The sequence below is a fragment of the Haematobia irritans genome, chromosome 2 (genome assembly GCF_050003625.1).
Source record: "Haematobia irritans isolate KBUSLIRL chromosome 2, ASM5000362v1, whole genome shotgun sequence".
Lineage (NCBI taxonomy): Eukaryota > Metazoa > Arthropoda > Insecta > Diptera > Muscidae > Haematobia > Haematobia irritans.
Genome location: NC_134398.1, coordinates 152,132,606 through 152,134,539, shown reverse-complemented (window position 1 = coordinate 152,134,539; position 1,934 = coordinate 152,132,606).

The following is a 1,934-nucleotide window of genomic DNA, read 5'->3' as shown; positions in this document are numbered from 1 at the left end:
TTTTTCTAAGCGCATAGTGTCGACAAATTAAATTGAAAAACTGTGGAGCAATTATCAAACACGACAACGAATTTTTCTCTAATACTGGAAATCATCGTAAACATATGAAGGCTTTAATTATCATTTTGATTATTGGGATGAGAATATCGTAGAATGACGGTCACCGATTGTCTTCTGGGAATTGAGCATTTTGATGATAACAGGCTTATATGTTATAAAATATATAGAGTAAATTCGATTTTTTGCAAGCAACAAAAAATAAAAAATAATAAAAAAAAATCTTTTATACTCTTCAAAGAAGAAAGTGCTCTTGGACAGTCCAATGTTTTGTAATCATATCCATATACCTTTTTGGGATACTGGCTAATCGATCCAATGTTACATTAATTTCAATACTGAAAGGCGAAGTTCTAACTAATTTTACACTAAACCAAGTATATACGGCCGTAAGTTCAGCTAGGCCGAATCTTATGTACCCTCCACCATGAATTACGTAGAATGTTCTACTAAAGTCTGCACCCTAAACAAATGCTTCTCTAACATATGTTTCAAACATATTTTGCAGGAAGCACATACGAGTAGTGGTGGATTTCTCAGATCACCCAGTTAGGCTTACACTTTTACATTAAAATAATGAATTAATTTTCATTAATATTAAAGGGTGATACGGGTGATTTATTTAAAAATCAAATTAAATTTCTTTTTCAAGTTCAATTAGTATAAAATTCAGGAAAAATATACATATACAAAAATATACAGTTAGGCTTTCGCTTTTCCAAATCCGAATTGCAGGGCCTCACGCTTGACACCTGCCATCAGATTTTGTACAGCCACCTGGTCCACCTTCTTCGCCGCAGAAAGCCAGTTTGCCTTGAACTGCTGCTCGTCCTTAGCAGTTTTTTTGGTCTTCTTTAGGTTCCGCTTGACAATAGCCCAGTATTTCTCAATTGGGCGGAACTCTGGCGTGTTGGGTGGGTTCTTGTCCTTGGGAACCACCTGCACGTTGTTGGCGGCGTACCACTCCATGGCCTTTTTACCGTAATGGCAAGATGCCAAATCCGGCCAAAACAGTACGGAACAACCGTGTTTCTTCAGGAAAGGCAGCAGGCGTTGATTCAAACACTCTTTCACGTAAATTTCTTGGTTGATAGTCCCGGAAGCTATGAAAATGCTGCTTTTCAAGCCACAGGTACAGATGGCTTGCTAAACCAGATATTTCTTTGCGAACTTTGACAGTTTTATGTGCTTGAAAATATCTGCTACCTTTCCCCTTCCTTTTGCCGTATAAAACTCCTGTCCCGGAAGCTGCTTGTAGTCGGCTTTGACGTAGGTTTCGTCGTCCATTACCACGCAGTCAAACTTCGTCAGCATCGTCGTGTACAGCCTCCGGGATCGCGCTTTGGCCGTCGTATTTTGTTTATCATCGGGATTTGGAGTCACTACCTTCTTGTAAGTTGATAGTACGGCTCGTTTTTTGGCTCGATGCACGGTTGTAGACGATACACCCAGGTTATTTGCGGCATCTCGGAGAGAGAGGTTAGGGTTTCGCTTGAAACTACCGGCAATTCTCTTTGTCGTCTCAGCGGCTTCCGGTTTTCGATTTCCCCCCGATCCAGACTTCCTGGCTGTCGACAAACGTTCCCCAAACACTTTAATTACATTTGTAACGATTGATTTGGCAACTTTTAGCGATTTTGTCAGCTTTGCGTGCGAGTATCTCGGATTTTCCCGATGCGCGAGCAAAATTTTGATACGCTGCTCTCCTTGCTTGGACGGCATTTTGACAACTGAAGAGTGAATTCCAAAATAAAAATAGGAGCAACATTCTACACACACACACCTTCAAAATGAGGGATGTTCAGGTTTTTTAAATAAGAAATTAAAGAAATACGTCAAGTTTATATTGACCAAATTTTGACCGTATCACCCTTTAG